A 19,654-nucleotide genomic window follows, 5' to 3' on the forward strand; every position below is an offset into this window, starting at 1 on the left:
CCACGCTCGACGCCTGGGTTCGAATCCCACCGCCGACATAGGTGTCGATGGTTGTGAGGTGGCGTGATCTGTGAGTGGACTGTGACTGTGACCAACCCAAACTGGTCTAGATTCAATCCTAGCCGACACCTGGAGATTTTCTGAGGCGAAAAAGCTCTGGGATCACGCCTTCCATCGCATGAGGAAGTAATGCCGTTGGCGCCGGTCCGTTAATAAACGGGTCGTGAGTTAGGGTCCTGGGTGTGGAGTCGCCTCCCTGGGCGTCGGTGATTGGCCACAACAGTGGCGGAACTAGACCGACGGACAATAAGCGAGAATAAAAAAAAGGAAAAAAAAGCTTCAAAGGATCCAGAATAAAATTTTAAAAATGATTTTGAAGCGTTCTCCTCGGTTTGGTACACTCGAATTACATAGACCTACTGGTTTTGAAACATAAGAAGCTATGTCAAATAAAATTATTAACAATTCGCGACAAAAATTGTTGCAATCCTCAATTACCACGATAAGCTCTCTTTTTAGCCAAAAAGTTAGCAATTGAGTTAGTTGTAAGTTTACTTTTTTTTTTGACAAGTAGGTTTAAATCCCTACGAATGAGAAGTCCTAATTGCGAAAGCAAACAAATCTTAACAATTAAAATTATAATTTTTCTAACATGATTGAGATGTCACCATTTGTCATTGGCCACACATACTTATTATTTACTAATATTTATCAGAAATACTTAAGCTACTTACAACTCCTCTTTAAAAAAACAGATTTAGTCTAAGTGGTCATGAAGCTTTGACTAATAATCGATTAGTTAACACGCTGTAATGCAAACAAGCGCATATCAGTCCCACTATAATTTATTGTAATCGTTATGATTTGACTTTTCATTAAGCAAAAGTATCAAAAATAACAAAATATCTGAGAAGGAAACATATCAATATTTCGAGCGGATCGTATTTTATTTAATTAAACATTTCAGTTCTTCTATCGCTGTTTTTCTCAGTTCGATGATTTCGCTGATGGGACTGATATGCGTCCCATGGCAGGGCAGTATATGCAGACATCTCCAAGTTAAAAAAAACTCTAGGCCAGTATTTAATTCATTACTACCAATGGTAAATTTTGACATACAGTTGTTAAATAATTCTTAAATGTTTGATGGCCTCGTGTCACGTTTAAAAAAAAACATGTTATGAACATGCAATATTTAACCAATAGGGATATGTTTCAAACTGTATAAAATACCTAAACTGTAATATAAATGTAAAATGCTAAGCAGAATATTCATTTAGGAGGAGGCTAATTCGTATACACTAATTATAATATATATATATAAATATATATATATATATATATAAATATATATATATATATATATATATATATATATATATATATATATATATATATATATATATATATATATATATATATATATATATATATATATATATATATATATACTGGGCAAAATCATAAAATCGCGTGACTGGATTGAAGTATTTGGAAACAATTATAATGTATTCCGGCACGATCGGAATTTGTCTACCAGTAAAAAAAAGGTCAGGCGGTGGAGTCCTCATTGCCATTAATGTAGACTTTACTTCTGAAGAAATAATATCCGACAAATATAAAGAATTTGAACACGTATGGGCCAAAGCATTTATTGCTGGCGAAGAACATATCTTCTGTTCCGTGTACTTTCCACCGGAACATGCTCATAAACATTCATATGAATTATTTTTCAAAACTCAAGAATCTATTATGTCTAACATGGAACCAGAAGTAAAACTGCATGTCTATGGCGACTTCAACCAACGTAATGCAGACTTTATCGTAGACACTGAAAATGAATCTATCTTACTCCCAGTGGTAGGCGAAAACGAAACACTGCAGTATCTTTTTGGCAAATCCTCAGAACTCGGTCTATACCAAATCAATCATGTCAAAAACAAACAAAATGCCTATTTAGACCTATTATTCACAAACTGCCCTAAAGACTTCTGTGTAGATGCATCATTGACTCCCATCTGGAAAAATGAAGCTTTTCACACAGTAATTGAATATTCAATAGTAATGAATAACAGTTCGTATCCTAGCGACTGCGAGTACGAGGATGTACCTGAATACCACAAAACTGACTTCGAACAAGTCAAACGTAGACTACGCATAATAAATTGGCGTTGTATAATTCGTAAAGAAGGAAATGTCAACGAAGAAGTACCAAAATTTTATGAAATAATTAATCAAATTATATCAGAAAATGTACCACTTAAAAAAGAAGACGAACGAACACCAACAAATATCCAGTGTGGTTTAATCCACAATTGAAGAACCTAAAAAATAGAAAACAAAAAGCACATAAAATATACAAAAAAGACAACAATAGGGAAAATCTTCAAAATTACCAAGAAATTTGCCGTCAACTTGACACAGTCATTAAAATTGCGCATGAAGAGCATAACCGTAAAATCGAACATCAAATCAAGTCCTGCCCTAAGAACTTCTTCAATTTCGTAAAAACCAAACTAAAAAGTAGCAACTTTCCATCACGAATGCATCTTGACAGTAAATTAGGACAAACTAATAATGAAATATGTAGTCTTTTTGCCACTTTTTTTCAAGAAATATACACCACATTTAAAGAAACAGATCGCGACCGCGAATATTTCTCGTATTTTCCTGAATTTACGAATTTTTTATCTGTCAATCAGATATCCGAATTCGATATTCAAAACGCACTTTGAAATTTAGACGCTACGAAAGGTCCTGGACCTGACAGAATAGCTCCAATTTTTCTCAAAAACTTGACAGAAGAACTATCTACACCTTTACTACACCACTTCAATATGTCTCTGAAGAATGGACTTTTTCCAGAACTCTGAAAACCTCATATTACCAACATTAAATCTGACATTCGTAATTATCGTGGAATTGCCATTATTTCATGCATTCCAAAATTATTTGAAACAATAATGAATGAAAAAATCTTTCAGCAAGTAAAAAACCAAATCACAACCCAACAGCACGGCTTTTATAAAGGCCGATCAACTACCACAAATCTTTTGGAATTCATAACTTTCACTTTGACTGTAATGGACAACGGCAACCGCGTTGAAGCTCTTTATACGGACTTTAGCAAGTCATTTGACAGAATCGACATACCTTTATTGCTCTTCAAGCTCGAAAAATACGGAATGGAAACAAAATTCTTGGAATGGCTGCAGTCATACTTAACAATGAGAACACAAATAGTCCGCTTCCAAAATTCCTTTTCAAACCCAATAGAAGTAACTTCCGGGGTTACTCAAGGTTCTCACCTGGGCCCTCTTCTTTTTATATTATACGTGAATGACATTTCCTTTCTTCTTAAATCAATACGTGTGCTTTTATATGCTGACGACATGAAGCTCTTTATGGAAATAATCAATGCAGAAGACTTCGAAATATTCCAGAATGAAATTAATGTATTCTACACTTGGTGCAACAAAAGTCTATTGCAACTCAACATTAAAAAATGTAATTCAATAGCCTTCAGCAGAAAAACAGTGACACCACCTACAAACATTTTCTTAGGAAACCAACCAGTAGAAAAATGCAAAATCGTAAGGCGTAATCTTAGACACCAAACTTACATTCATAGAACATTATAATACAATTATCAACAAAGCAAATAGTGTGCTGGGCTTTATGAAACGCTTCGGCCACTATTTTCAAGACCCATATACAATCAAACTATTATGTATTACATACGTCCGACCAATTCCTATATTGTAATACATGAAGAACGCATTGAATCTGTTCAAAAACAATTTCTTTTGTACGCGCCTCGTAAGCTAAATTGGACAGCATTTCCCTTACCATCATATGAAGCACGCTGCATGCTTATAGACATACAAGCACTTAAAGTTTCTGAATTTAGATCACACCAACATTCTCGATGGATCCAGATCAATTCCTTTCCACTGTCACTAACTTCTTTCTCTGGTACTTGTCGATGATGCAGAGGATTCCTCGGTCTGTAGTAGAAACAAGTATCAGACTAACATTCCAAAAATCCCTTCCTTAATTGATTGGCATTAGATAATCAAAAATTGCAGATTGAAGATGAATCGCTACTCCCAGGCATCTTTGTTAGTTTCAATTAATCTTGATCGATCGCGGGCATCTCACGGGCGATCAAATATGCTATGCGAATAAAGTAGCACATTTTCGCAAATGCATATTGCAATCATTCCAAAAAAGGTTTTTTGCTCTGTCAATTTGCTCACCAAATTTTTATCTATTCAATTAAGCATTACTTGTAAAATATTTTATTGCCACTATCTCTATAATTTAGCATCCCCGTTAATAAAATTGAATAGATGTAATTACTTTCCCTTCCATTTTAAATAACATTTTCACCCTCTTCTCGCTCCAACCAACCCCAATCGCTAAAACCAGCAGACTAATATTTTTCAATTCTGTTCAAATACTTTCAACTACGGTTCAAACGGCCTGAAAAAATAGATCTGACCGATAACCGAACTGACCGCATCGTAGGCTCTGCAATATGACCAGGGAGGAGGAGGGTGGGGCAGCTGGTCATCGTAGGACCAACCACAGGGCAATGCGATGCGGATGAAATGTGACCCGTTTGCAATGAAGCAATTGATTGGACGGCCAGCGACGATGGAGGGTCTTTCAACGAAATTGGTTTTATAGACGGCCGGCCAGCAATCAGTACCAATCCGACCAATTTAGATTTCGATTTAGATGCTTGCAACCGGGTTGCTTCAAGATGAATTGGTTGAGCATATTTGAATTTTTTGTGCAAGAATATTTTCTCCAGTAATTGAAAAATATAAAAGGTAATGGGTTTGAGAAATTAATCCAGTTTGTCGTTACCTTTGCAAAAAGATGACGTGATGCGAAATCTAGAACAGAGAACGATGTACTATTAATTGGTATTATAAATCATTCCATTTCTCGTTGAATCATTCAGTAATGAAATTCTGCTTGAAGAACCATTCCCACAATATTGCATTAAATGAACGCAGGAGAAACAAACAGAAAATATGAAAACTAATTATTCTCTTGCTAGCACCTCGGCACTGAAGCGCACTTTTTGCAACGGTACAGCAGCACCGGTATACTGTCACTTGCCAGGCAAGCTGAACCACAGCATGGAAAACAAATTTCCCTCTATGGAAATTGGTTCCGATTTTCCTCTCTCCGTTTTCCACTTTTCCACTGTGGTCGCGAATTCTGCCATATTGCCAGGCATCAACCACGGCATTCATTGTTGGGTCGGTGTGGCACGTTGTATGCTCCTACCGTACGTGCGATTGCACATTGGCAAGCTCTGAAGCTTTGCCAAATGAGTAACATTAGCAAATAAACAGCTTTGTGGAGCGATGCCGCTCTCATAGAATGCACTTTTGCAGCATTTTTTTTTTTTTGCGAGAAGCTTTGCCTGCCAAGGAATTATACATTGCAAGATGCGTGATGATGGAAAAAGCAATGAAAATGCTTTCATCTCAGCTATCAGCTTTTCTCCTGTATTTTCCCATCGGGTGATCACCATTGATCAGGATCTACATGAATATATAGACAAGCGAACTGTTTGATGCCCAATATCATGTTCGTTCAATGTGAGCAACAAAAAATGTTGCGTTTGTCCGTGGGAATGGAAGAAAGGGCTTTGAAAAGTTTTCTGTTTTGCCGAAATTCAATCACGTTAAAATTCATGAAATTGTTCATTCGAAATGCATCGATGAAGAGAGTCTAGTATCATTCACTTGGTGCATCGAAAAGAATACAAAAGCACTTGCGCAATGCGAATATTGTCGTAAGCATACTGACGCGTACAGTTGTGTACGATCTTTGTAGTAAATTTAATTCATTCGTGATACTCTCACGGCGCGAAATTACCTCAGTAATACCAAATAGAAGTGAAAAGCGTTGGAATTGCGCAATTTTGTTTGCATTTCGCGTCTGGCGATTGATACGTACGTTTATGCACGGTCTTTGTAGCAATCATTTTTGCTATTTTTCACCAAGCGCGTAATTCTCGTCGTCGTAATTTTGCATACTTCATTTTTCGAAAATTTATATAGAGTAACATTTAAAATGGGCTAAAGTTCCTATTTTTTATTTAAATCTTCATACCGTAATAATAAAAAGATTTATAGGAAAGTTAACTGCTGCGAAATGGTCGGAGTATTAAAAACTTTGGGAATTTACGCTAAAAAAATTTAAAAAATAAATGATTTAAAAACGGTCATTTCAGGTTTTTGTGAAGCAAGATTTTTAGGTAGATAAATTTGTTGCTTGAAACACTTCTGCACATTTCGAAATGTTCGCTCTTAAGAAAAATATATTTATTTCTTCAACAGTCTAACAGTTTTTTTGTGAAGTAAAGTCTTTTCTCTACCAAATGTCTTGGTTTACTACAACGGGCGCAAGACAGTGTTTCAAAGTACTTAAAAATTTTTAAACTACACGTTTGTTATTTGAGATTATGCTGAAAAAAAACTCGATTGAGTGCAAAAATCTATAAAAACCTACAAAAAATAAGAATAATATTATGTCGGTGAGCGATGTTCATTTCAACGTAGAAAGAACGTTTCTGTAAATAAAACAAGTAAACCAAACCGAGCCTTTATCCTGAATCATTTTGCACCAAAATAAATCAAACTTTTCTTCACCAACAGCCAATCACCAAACAATTTCCCTCTGCAACGGAGAACTTCCCCGCTTGGCTTTATTTTATTGATTTTCAATATCCGTTTATTTTTTCCGATACAAGCTCATCACCGCTGCTAGCATCTTTGTCCAAGTGGGATTATACGCTATCAGCGATTTCGGTCCATCGATTGCGGGCTGACTGTGGCAGAGGGATGATAATCGAGGGGTGGCCATCGTGGGATGAACGCGTATTATGCCTTTGATACTCGTTTTTGTTTTTCCGGACGCTGCGGTTTGCGTAAGTTTTTTTTTATTGAGTATTTATAAAAAAAATCCGATTCACTGGATCATGGGGATAATTTTGAGGATAAAAAGCTATGTTTTCACATCGGTATCATATTGCTTTTTAAATAATTTAAGCAGTTTCATAATTAATTTTGGCGGTTTTCTGTTGTTTACTACTGTTGTTGACAGGGGTGTAACTGTTGCATAATAGACCGAAAATGGCTGGCGCAGTTAATGAATTTCATACGGTTTGAAACATACCAAAAAACGAGTGAATGTTTCGAAAAATTTCAGTGACCAAAATTCTTTCCCTGCTGCACTTATCTGAAGCAGTCAACATCGTAAAATCTTTTACGAGTTTCAGTCCGTAGCAGATGCTAATGAAGATTCTGCTCGCATCACGCCTATCAGCAAACATAATCTTGCCCATAGCGGGCAACGATCTATCCGGCACCTCTGCTGCAACCGGGGGGCAATAGTTCACAAGCCATTGAAGTCCTTGATGGAGCTGCTATCTCGCCGCACTAGGACGGTTCTGTACGGACTCGAACATGTTTCTATCCTTGGAAAGAGGCCGCCTTCGGCGGTTCTGTAGCAAGTTGGCACATTTTGGCGCAGAATGAAAAGGTCCTCGCTCACATTTTGCCAGTTGTCTGTTTGAATAATGGAACACGTGTAAAGATTGGCACGTGATTGGCTTGCCTAATCGACTACAGGGGGTCCTGGGAATATTGGTGGCTTTAGTTTGAGTTGTTATACGGACTACCTTTCCAAATTTGAGTCAGGTAGTATGATTAAATTAGCGAGATAGTACCGTATTGTATACATACACAGGATGGTGTTTCCTACTCGTATCTCACGATTATTATTCAACAAAAATATTGAACATGACCAACTTCATATTGTCCGTGCTATTTTCGTATAAAAGTCGATTATTTTAGGGCGATTCCTATCATTGTTATGTTAGAGTCGCAATAAAAATTGTTCTTGATGAATATGAACCATAAAACCATGTCCCTTTTCTCTACATAGATGATACATACAGCCAAAAACATGCCTGTAATGTTTCTATATTGCTAAATGTCCACAAGCTCTTTTAACAAGTCGTGTTTAGTTTTGAACAGTCACTAGTATTATAGGTTTGAAACCGAACTCTCAGTCCTGAAAGAAATTTTAAATTTTTTGTCAATCTGATGATTTTAGAAACAGGCTTTCTATTTTGGCGCAAGTTTGAGACTTCATCTCTCAAAGGCAGCATACTTAAACGGCCATCTCATTGGTGACCAAATATAAAATCTCATGTTCTCTACATAAAAAACATACCATTAGATTCGATTGTTCTAAAAAAAATTAATTTGCTTCAACCCGTCCTCCCCTCGTCAAGGCTTATCACAGAACAGAACTCTTTCCAGAAATGCTACGTCATTTAACCCTCTAGTGCCCAATGCCGCCTTTAGACGGGCTTCAGTCAAACCTCTAAAAAACTTCAATGATTACTTAAAAAATATTTATAAAGATTCACAGTAATTTTACCGCAGTCCGTCTAAAAACTAAATTGGGAACTTCAGGGTTAAGTATAATGTTATGTCAAATTTCTAATTTTAACTAAAAGCAAACACTCATTGTACTGCTTCAACTGAAAATATGTGGTCGTCCTTAAAAGGACAGTTGGTTTCAGTTTTTACAAAGCATCAATCATCATTCTAACTACGTTTCCCACCAAATCCAAAACTTCCGCAGCAAGGTACTCCATTACAGCCGCCAGATCGACAAACAATCTATGGCTTAGCATGAGATAAACGGGACTTTGTCTTTTCCTTGACTTTGTCTCCATGACCAGACAACGTAGCTTGAAAAGTTTATTGAGCGGAATAGCGCACAGTGGGACCGAACTGAAAAAAGACGGACAAAAGTATTTTTCGACGTTTTAGCATATATGTGTCTTCAGAGAAGTTTTCTAATGTGCGATTTTAAATAATTCAAGATATTCGTTGAAAACGTTATTAAGGGAGTATTCTGTCAAAATAAAAGCAACAACATCTTGTTGCAGGACAGCAAATTTAGGTCTTCGGCAAAGTTGTAGAACTATAAAATTTATGAATTTTTTTCGAAAACACTAAGTGTCTATATTGTAAAACCATTGAGCTATGGTGAAATTTATGTCAACACCCCCTTAAAATCAATTTATTGAGTTTCTTGAGTTTGAAACGCATTTGATCGAGTTGACATATTCTACAAAGTTGTTGATATCCCCAAGATACACAACTTTTCCTAAGACTTCAATATCGTATATCGAATGGTTTGCTCAGAAAATTAGTTTTGAGCCTAAATTTCATTCATTATTCAATTTATATCTCAATGAGTGGCACCTTGTGGCAGCCAAAACTAGCATCGTTTATTCAGTCGTTGTATACACTTTAAGTGTACGAAAAATCATGGCCGGGTATGATCGGATATTATGGTTTTCCCAGCAATCTTTTCAATCATATCATTCACATTTCGGATGACCAAACCATTCGCTATACGATATTGAAGTCTTAAGAAAAGTTGTGTATTTTAGGGATATCAACAACTTTGTAGAATATGTCAACTCGATTAAATGCGATTCAAACTCAAGAAACTCAATAAATTGATTTTAAGGGGGTGTTAACATAAATTTCACTATAGCTCAATGGTTTTAAAATATAGGCACTTCTTCGAGAATAATTCATAAATTCATAAATTTTGTAGTTCTACAACATTGCCGGAGACCTAAATTTGATATCTTGATGTTGTTGCTTTTATTTTGACAGAATACCCCCTTAATAACATTTTCAATGAATATCTTAAAATATTTAAAATCGCATATTAGAAAACTTATCTTCCTATATGCTTAAACGGCGAAAAAAACTTTTGTCCGTCTTTTTTTCAGTTTGGTCCCACTGTGTAGCGGTGTGACAATGACAAAACTGCTACTTGTACTGCATATAGTTAAGATGGCACCAAAGGCTAGCGACAAGGCAACCAAGTTTAGACTTCCGTAAGTTCCCTTGCTAACACGCAGAGAATCCTGAGTAAGAATCCCCAGGATACCTTTACCTCGGTGACGGAATCGTGAAAGGAATCGCAATCACGATCCGGAGGATTCTTATTCCAGAATCCTAGAGCCATATACAGGGCATTCCTGAGGATTCTTTTTTCAGGAATCCTTTTCAAGGACGCTCACGAATTCAATGTGAGGGATCCTAGAGCATCTATGCGAATCGTATGTGTTCGTCCGGGTTCGCTGTTGCCAGGAGAGTTAGCCTAGAACGTTGGGTCAGAAGCTTAAGCTAAACTCAAGCTGTTACGAAATATACAAACTCAAAGTATTGTTTTTTGCATTCCTTCTACCAAGTAGTAATAAAAATTAGCTTTTTTAGGGCTACAAACACGTTTTTGAAGCAATCATGATTTTTCTTACCTTGTGAAAAAATGAAATGTGTGACCGCTGTTCCACATTTATTCCGAAAGATAAAAAAATTAGCGCTAAAAGTCCTTGAAACAGAGTTGTTTCTTGCTAGATGCGACTATATTTAATTTATCGAGTAATACCCGCATAATCAATAACCATAAATTGATTGTAATCCATAACGTTTAACGATAAACTATATAGTCGTGACTATATTCCCAACTAGTTGTTAGGCACGTTTTTATGCGTCGATTATGCGGGTGTGTAATACAGTTTAAACAATCAGATAAAAGCAACGACATCTCAGGAAAATCGTTTGTTGATAAAATTGAAGAAAATGCTATCGGAAATAACAAAAAAAAACGAGACGTATCCCGCGTCATATGCTAATGGTAACTCGCATTGACCTGAAAATAAACAAACTTGCCGGCTGCCACTATTGGGACGCACCAATGGCACTTCTTAGTGCTCCAAAATATTTTTTCGAAGTTGTAAAACAGCGCAGGTGGAATTGAATCCCACTTTGCAAACAGAAATCTTTCAAAGAATAACTATACAATAAACGTTTTTGGCTAGTTGTTGAGTTTAATAATTACTGTTAAATTGGTTGACACATTTCCACATTTTCTGAATATATCTTGAATATTTCAAGAATATCAGCGAATACAATTTTTTTTAAATGAGTACTGGCATGCATAGAGCAAGATCCAATCACTACTTCAAATTTTTAGTAACAATTAGGGTGTTTTAACGTTCAGCAACCATTATGCTGTTTTAATGTGCTCTAAATTTTTCGTAAACATCCTTATTCCGAGGAGACTTTGTTCGTTCCATTGTTATGATAAATTTGGAGTGAAACTTTACTGCTTTCGCAAAATTAAATAGCTTAAAACGACTTAAATGTGATTATGAATATAAGAAGTATAATAGGGGCCATTCACAATGACGGAAGATTCAACATCTAGCTGTGTGGAAGGGGAAGTGTAACTACCCCAGAATCACTCTCCTAGTTTCTTATCCACACTCTGAGTTCGCTTCTCAGGTATTTGTGAGCAGATTTCCCAACCACTGTCGAAAAAACTAGCGTGCTGGTGGTTGACCCGTCCAGGAGGTAAGTATGGACGAAACCATGCTGGCAAAAAGTTTTCGCTTGCTACCATATACCGCTGAGCTATACGACATCATACGAGATAGTGCTGCATGAGGCCCTCTTACAGGCATAACCGACATGGCTCCCAAACGTGAGTTTATCGTCGACCATAATCCCCAAAAGCATCAAAGATTGCTTTGGAGTTATGGGCCGGTGTTCGACTATGGCCGCTGTTGCTTTGATTTACGGTTCAACACAACCGTGACCACCGTCTAATCATGTACTAGCTCCAGTTTTCTGGAGCGCATCTAGTCTTCGATCTTGCATAAACAGTGCGCACTTCTGCATGACTGCCCGAAACAGCCCATGGTTCCACGTCTATGGAAGTCTTGATGATCAGGTTCGGGATTCTATCCGGTCCCGATGCCTTGGTCACCTTTAACCCTTTATAAGGCCGTGTAAACTGCGCTAGGAACATGCTCAGTAAAACGTAAATAAAATGTAAAATTATATCCAAATTGACATTGCACACTTCTAGCAGTTTCAGAAAACTCGGAGTGTGCAAGATAACCCTAGAAATCCTTGGTTATGCAAAATTTGTAAACAATATTCTTGGTGCAACAGAAAAAAAATATTATCAGGCGGATTGCATGGTGTCTAACGAGTTAAAAATGCCTGAATCTGCACGCAAAAGTTGAATGGTGCGGAACCACTAAAAAATTGTGCGGTTTTAGCGCAATTGTTGATGTAGTTTGGAACCAGTACAATGATTGCATGTTGGGCATAACGTAAATCATGCTCTAGCTTTTTTCAATGTATTCAGCAGCTCCAAACCACTACACGCTTCAAGCTTCAATCATCCAATGTGTTCTTCAATCCGCACAGAATTTGCTCTTACTTCGCACAACTAATGCGTAAAACGCATAACGCAAAGGTTGTACAAGTAATACATTGACAGAGATTAAAATCAGAATATGTATCATTTACACAAAAATCGTATTGTTTCGGTAAACTTCGGTTTCGGGCGAATGATCAGTTTCGGGGCGCTCAAAAAAACCGCTCTTTACTTTCGCGAGCCAGTGCGTATCAACGGCTCGTACATTCCCAAAAATCGTCAGCAACGCACATGCGTTGTACTGGTTCCAAATTTAATCAGTGGTGCTCATTACGGGAGTCACTTCACGGTGAAATCAGAGTGAAGTGAATCAGGTCCTATTACGGAACTCACGTAAGTGAGAAAAACGTCGCAAAGTGACATCTGCCGCGGAATCTAGGTTATTATGAGTGTCATATCAGTGAAGTGAGAACGGAAAATGTGACGATTCGCGTGGAATTATTTCACGACCATTTTGAACGGTGAAATGATTCCACGAAGATACCATAACTTTTAAAGTTGATTGATTTGTGATCTAATGGTAAATATTGGATTTATTCTTCAGTAACGAAACGAATCAGAATTTGATCCGTGCCTTAAAGCGGTCAAATTTTCATTTTTTTGCCCGATGAAAAAAATGCAAACTAGTTCAGGAAATTTTCGATACCGAAAAAAAAAACATTTTTTTGATGCCGAATGTTTAAGAAATGCAGAACACGTCAAGATCTGGTGTTATCTGAAAAAACGAAAAAAACGACTTTCTGGGACGAGATTTTTGAGCTGGGAAACAATCTCATTTCACTTGTCCTATTCTCAATTTCACTTCACTGTCAATCTCACTCTACGGAGGTGATTTTTGTCACCTCACTTGAGGTGGAATCGGGAATAGGTCTAAAAAAGTGAAGTGAGCGTGAGAGTGAAATATATTTCACCGTGAAGTGACTCCCGTAATAAGCACCAGTAAATGCGCTAATTTCGCTCATAAATGATCTGGTTACGCACACTCCAACTTTTGCGTGTGTTTTTCAGAAGGTTGCTCTCGTTGAAACAGTGCAACCAGCAATCAACACTAATAATTTGGGTACTGACTAGATTAATGAAAATATTAACTAATCAGTTCACTTTCATGTATCCGGTCATTTAAAAACATCATTGAATCATTAACAATCAAAAAGACGATAAGTTTGATCAAAACATTTTGCATTTTACTATGACTCTGGTTTTGTTCATATGCATACGATTCCACGTTACTGGCATCAGCGTCACTAAGTTGTGTGAGGGAACATGAATCGCTGAAGGTTGTTTTGGCTGCAGAGTATTGTTAGGGATTAGCAAGTCGTTCATATGAACCGGCGCACGAAAATGAAGCACGATTTTTCGAGCACCCCAAAATGATCGTTAGCCCGAAACTGAAGTTTGCCGGAATATCACGATTCTCGTGTATATGATATATATTCTGTTTCCATCTATGTCAATGTAATCGCAGTACAACTGTTGCGTTATGCATTTCACCCATTTATTGTGCGATTTTAGTGCAAAATTTCGCACGAATCGGGAAAACACATTGATTGTACAAGACTTGAACTTTTTCGTGTAAGCATCCAACTCTTTTAATTTAGCCGCTATTTTAATTTAAAAGGAATGAGCTGCGCCTTTATTTAGTATTGTAAGATTCACAATTTTTCTGCTTAACTGGTCAACACAGGTGCACTCTAAAAGCTCAAACCGAAAAAAATGAAAGATTATAGCTATTCAATCATTTCTGTGAATTTTGGTGTTCCTGGCCATTAACTTTTTTGAAGTAGAATACTCCTCTCAGGAAGTTCGGCTACATAGGGATGTAAAACGAAAATCTAAAGCAGGACCAGGTGATGCAGGGCAGCGGATACCAATGACAACGGAAGCGTCCACTACTGTGGCAACGGGGATAGCGCAGCGGTTGACGTTGGTCTCAGCGTCTATATAAGCAGGGCTAGCTGTTGCAGTGTGGCATTTTGGTGAAATGCTGTCTCTGAGCGATAGCAGGCACACTAGCAAATGCATCCAATGTAAAAAACGTTCTGGAAAACTTTTCAGTGTTTATTTCCCCCAAGGAATATTTTATTCGCACTGCCAGTGATAACGAAAAGATGTGATCGGCATCTAATCAAACATTGAATTAAACAACACATTGTCCTTTTCAGGATGAAATAAAAACCTAATTGAAGAGTTAATATTATCTCTTAAATCATTTTACACTTTCAGAAAATTCGGAACAGATACATATTTGGCTTCATCTCCGTGTCTCAGAATGTACTGAATCATCTTTTCTTTCAGTCATGAGCACAATATCCGAAAAGCTTTCACTATCAGCATGAAAATTAATTTTTCGCATAATCAAAATTAAAAAATTATCAAGTCCAAATCATGACAAGCAACTATATTATTAAGAATGGTCCATCCTTGTTGAAGCGCGAAATTTGACAGATCTGATTAGTCGTTAATATGATTGCTTCTCAAGCACGGTCGACAGGATCATACCCCTTGCCATTTTAAATTTGCTATTTGCTAAAGTTGACTCATTTTGACAACACATGAGCCGTCTAGTTTTGAGTGTTAAATCAGCTTTTCACTGTTTATTTTATCACAAGGAATACTTTATTCGCACTGTTAGTGATAACGCCAAGATGTGATCGGTATCTTATCCGATATTGAATTGAACAACAGATTAAAAAATGACTGACACGCAAGCAGCCGGGTTTTCTTGTGAAAGTATTCTACTTCATCCTTGCGGTCGTGGCTTTGCACACAACCCTCCTGTGATTTTTCGGAAACTTGAATGAGTGTTCTCGTAAACTTAACATTGAAGCCACCAACCCGGCGAGTAATTACCACGCGAACTCTCACGTAAGTTGAGTTTTGGTTATGGCTAGAAGTACCAAAATTCATAGGAATGGATAAATAACTATAATCTTTCATTCTTCCCGGTTTGAGCTTTTAGAATGCAACTGTTTTCATTTTGTCAACCAGTTATACTATTATTTTGTAAACTATTTTGTCTCACTACTAATTCCACAGCGTTCCTTGTTTTAATTTTTTTCTATTTCACTTTTGAAAGTGGAGAAATAGAATAAGTAATCAAAGAGCTTTTGCGAATCTCTGTTTTTTTTACGGTTATCAGATCCGAGTGCTTAAGAATCCTTAAGCTCTCTCGTGGTTTTGATCAGGCAAAAAATGGCCACCTTAAGGAAAAAATACATCTTCGACACTGTCGATGTTCAATATTCAAACATCAAAGCCTTGAAAGCGAAACAAAATAGCAATCAGGTTAGTATTTGATTAACCAGCATCTTACTGTGAAAGCCTCAGAATGTACCACTCACCTAGATCGAGGAATCCTTTTAGAGTTTGCCACTCTCCTGTACTAATGCTCCTCTACACCAGAGTTTCTCCACTCTTTGAATATTCTATGCAGATATTCTTTTTCTACGCTTTCCGTACAACCTTTTTCTTTCGTCCAGGTTCAAGCAAATATTTTCCTTCATGTGTGTGCTCGGTTCAATTTGGTGGCTTTCCCAGTTTTCCTTTCCACCAGAGCATTGCTAATCATATAAAAGGTTGCCGGTTTATTTCGCAGGCAGATATGTGTAAAGACAACGTATTTATACTGAGCACGTAGAATGTTTTCTATTTGATGAAAAGCTTGGATATGCACAAAGGTACTAATTCTTTTTATATGCTTTTTCACCCTTTTTACAGATTTTTTTTCAACAAATCTGTGTGCGGCGTGCAAGAAAAAAACCAAGTGGTAAGTACGTGCAGGAGGCGCCTGTTAGAGGTGAAATAATCATTTTGGTTAGCCTTATAGTACGGTTAACGAGGGATTATATGTACCTACTTCTTTTGTTCATGGAAGGGTGAGCCAATTTTCGCAAGCTGAAAATAAAAAAATGACGTACATTGAATACTTCTATTTTGATGTGGAGTTTGTCAATGAAGATTAAAGCTAGTCTCTCCTCTCCAATGATCAGGAAACCTGAAGCCGGAACGCAAAAACCCATCCGATTTAAAAATCGCCACCAAACCCATTCATCACCCGAAAGCTAGCTTTCAAATGTCAAATTTGCTTGCCGAGAGATCCATCATGGCGCGACACACATTCTCTCCAGCACATGGGGCATGGCAGATAGCACTCGGGAGCCTCGCAAGGGTGGGTGGTCGAGCTGATCTGTGTCATTCGTTTGGGCGACAGTCACAAGTCACATGTTGCTCCGAGCTGGTACCCTTACCTAATGCCGCCCCGTTTGTCGACCCACGTTCCTCTACCAACCAAAGGAAATTTGATGACTTCATTTGGTGTTCGGTTTCAGCGGCAACACTCGGCACAGGAAGAGAACATTTGTAGACGACGCACATCGTATACATCATGGTGGAGCGCAAAAATGTCATTAATGGATTGTAGCATTTTTTTTCCGCAGTGTTTTATCATTACAGCGAGGTTGCTCGGTTCCTTCGGGCACCTTTGAAATACGAGGCCACCAACTTCGCCATTCACCAACCTGGTGCCAGTTTTTAATTTTGATAAGAAAATATCATATTCCTTGTTGCAAACCGACGACGGTGAAGGTGTTTGTCACAACACAGGTGATAGGTGGCGTACACAACAGTAGGGCAGGCAAACTAGTTTTTGTTTCTCTAGCAGTGCTCTTTTCGAAAAAGATTATGTACTATTTGTTACGGCTGGTTGGTAACTCGATATTTAGTATCTTTTTACAGTTTCACAACTAGGATCGGTGTGCCATGGTGCGGCATAGGACACCGAATAAATGTTACAATTTTGTTTCCCGTGCCGCTCGGTGACGGATTATGTTACGGTACAATTTGACGCTCGTTTGAATTTATAGGTTCTGTCAATTGTTTTTGTATAAAATACGATAGATTTTGGTTTTACCTCATCCAAGTATCTACGATACTATTGACTGTTGTCTGCTCGTGTCACGAAAATTCGAAGTCAGCTAGCGACCAGAACAGGTAAAACAACCTATGTACTTTAAAAACAGTTGTAAAACAGCTGTGACATAATCGAAACAAGACAAGTCAATGACTTATGCAAAGCAGCAACAAGAAACAGACTCAATAGCTACAAAACAGTTACAGAACAGAGACCACACAGTGGCAGAATTAGGGCAAGACAATCTGTGGCCAATAACAAATAGTGACTTTTCAATACTAACAGCGATCTGTAATAAGAATTGTTAAGATTTGTTCAGCTAAATTCTCAAACCCAATTCCCACGAAAGTGTCGCAAATTCGTGTTTCTATTTTTGTTCGAGTCATTTCAAGAATCTGAACGTTCCTTTGTTCTCCGAATGTTTAGCGAGCTTAATGTCAGAACATTTTAAAGTAAAAGTGCAAAATACTGAAAACCTACTGAATTGTTTATAACAAAGTGAGCTGGAAGTGTGTTTGTCTCTCTGTATGTTGGTTGAGACACTTTGGAGTGGAGAAAGAAGCAGTGTGGTGAAAGCATTGCTACACGCAGGCACATACTGAAAGGGAAGTGCGCGGTGAACTTTTTCTCTGCTCTTTCCACATACTGAGGAGAATGATTGCAGTAAATGATACGCTTTTCATTGATATCCGTGCTTTGTGTGAGAGTTTACCCTTTCGTTGCTTACTGCTCTACTATACCGAGCCTCTTTATATCCTACCACTATCACCAAGTTACAATTCCCTGGAATGAGACTTCACCTAACGTTCCTCTCTGGCCTGGTCTCTCGCCTGGTCTTATTGAAACCTCGTTCCCCGTGCCAACATCACCAATTATAATTCCGTAGAGAGGATAACTATTCCTGAATTCAGTTTTATTATAAGAAGGACTTATTTCAATTTTTTTTTTATTATAAGAAGGACTCAAGTCTTATCGAAACCTCGTTCCTCCATCCAAGACCGAACTTTTAAACGGTACTCGGACCAGTATTATGATTAAGAGGGACTTACTTTTGTTAGGATAAAAGTCAGCAGGGATACTATAGAATTTAGCTTGAAGGAAGGGTATATGTAGTGGAGAGCTTGAGAATAAACCTGTTAAATTACTTCGACAACCAAATGGTCTGATTCTACTAAAATTCGAACCCACGACCATCCGCTTATCAAAGCGGACTCTGTAACCGTGCAGCTACGAAGCTTCTCCTTAAACCAAATGTTTCCAAAAAAATAATACAACTTGTAGGGCTCGTGTAATTCACTTTGTGATGAGAAATTATTATACGTAATGATTACAATAATTTACGTATCATTATTCGAATAATTTGCTGCGAAGCCTGGATGAAAATCCCTGATACTCATAATGCTTATCAATAACTCACCGGAAGTTACTACTAGGTGCCATTGAACATTCCTCTATTGTTCATTATTTTGAAACGGTTTATAATTGAACCGATAAATTAAATCGGATTATACGAATCCATAAGGTACATTAGCACATAACGATAATAGTGACTGAACTATACTGAAAATAATTCATATTGAAAATTAATAACATTAAACCCAAACAAACCTGCTGCTGACATGGCTCGGCAGCCCGTTTCCAAACGAAGCCCACGATGAGTGGTGCATAATTAATTGTATTTTTGTTGTGTATAAATTTTGCACAATTCGTCACGATATAACAAACCCGTGAGTTTAGGGTTGGCTGTATGTTTCGTGTGCAAAATATTCCGACGGCTGTTAGTCACTGGCAGCAACTAGGCGTCATACGGTCGCTCTTCAAGTCGTGCTATACTCTTCAACAAATGTAAAAAAAACTGTGACTCAAATAAAAAAGGGGAAACCCGTAGTTATTTCTAGTCTTGTTTGGGAATAGTAATCACAGAATATAATCTCAACGTTGTCCAAAATTCAGGGAACAAAACTTACTACAAAAAGAATACCCAAATTTTATTCGAAATAAAAAAAAATAATTTAAACTGCCCATTAAAAAACATATTCTACTACCCTTGCGATCGTGAATATTATCTGGTGCTATTCGCAGACACGTTAATAGCTTCCGGCTTAATTTGTTTATGTTTCTTAGCAACTGTTACAACCATCGTAAGATAATGTTTACTGTTTTCGTAGACGCTGCCAAATTGCTGCTGATATTACGACTACTGCGTATACTAATGATGATGGTAACGAAAACTGCTTGAAATGGATGAGGTTATGTTCGGTTTGTCTTGCGTTGCAGGATACTAACGAAAATCTAATCTATAAAATCTCATAAAAATCTAAATTTCGTAGATCGCCGAGAAATAATGTTCGACTGTTTTATTGATAAGTGTGCCATTGCGTTCTAAAA

The 19,654-nt window shown here is 37.4% G+C and overlaps 1 protein-coding gene across 1 annotated transcript in view; it reads left to right on the forward strand.

The window, feature by feature from the left end:
• Positions 1-19,654, forward strand: part of LOC129732306 (protein tincar) — a 414,177-nt gene that overhangs the window by 36,629 nt on the left and 357,894 nt on the right. Inside the window, exon 2 of the mRNA XM_055693091.1 lies at positions 16,075-16,123. The gene's annotated coding sequence lies outside the window, so the exon portion shown is untranslated. The remainder of the gene's footprint in view (positions 1-16,074; positions 16,124-19,654) is intronic.

Source organism: Wyeomyia smithii, chromosome 3 (assembly GCF_029784165.1).
Source record: "Wyeomyia smithii strain HCP4-BCI-WySm-NY-G18 chromosome 3, ASM2978416v1, whole genome shotgun sequence".
Lineage (NCBI taxonomy): Eukaryota > Metazoa > Arthropoda > Insecta > Diptera > Culicidae > Wyeomyia > Wyeomyia smithii.